Source organism: Nannospalax galili, unplaced genomic scaffold, assembly GCF_000622305.1.
Source record: "Nannospalax galili isolate Female #2095 unplaced genomic scaffold, S.galili_v1.0 scaffold6457, whole genome shotgun sequence".
NCBI classification, from domain to species: Eukaryota; Metazoa; Chordata; class Mammalia; order Rodentia; family Spalacidae; genus Nannospalax; species Nannospalax galili.
Window position 1 is genome coordinate 10,744 of NW_008338714.1, and position 667 is coordinate 11,410.

Below are 667 nucleotides of genomic sequence, written 5' to 3' on the forward strand. Positions count from 1 at the left end.
GTATAGTAAAGTCACACAATGGGGGGAATGGGAATAATGTAAAGGGAAAGGTTGAATGATGGCGTAATGGGAGTTCAGGGCAGAAAAGAGAGGATGAGAAAGGATAATTATCAGTAAAATTTTCTTACTTCATGTGAAAATATATAATACAAGCTCATCATATTTAATGGAAGCATGAATGTAAAGGAGGTAAGGTACCAGCTTCTGATTGGATTTAAGATCTGCTACAAGAATGATGACCATAGTTGGCACTGTTATTACAGCCAGGAACTTGTGGATAGGCAGGTCAAAGGCCATAGGAGAGACATGTTATTGGTTATTCTATTGAATAATCAAAGTATTAAACCAACTCCTAATGACTTATTGTTATATTCACAGATTTGACTCTCTCTCAGCTGCAAGCAGAGAAGCTTCTGCTTGCAGCAGATGCAGGTTAACAGAAAGCCACAGCTCTTCATCATGCAGAGAATAGGAGACCTCGGTGTTTTGGATTCTAAATGGATTCCTATAGTGAACCCTCTCCTCCCTAGGATCAGGGTATTTACAGCAGAGGGTGGGTAGAATTTAGGAGCCAGAAGTAGTGTCTGAACACAAGTAAACCTGAACTGTATCTCATACTCACATAATCCAGGCTGAACTCTGTTCTACAAAAATACAAATATGGCTG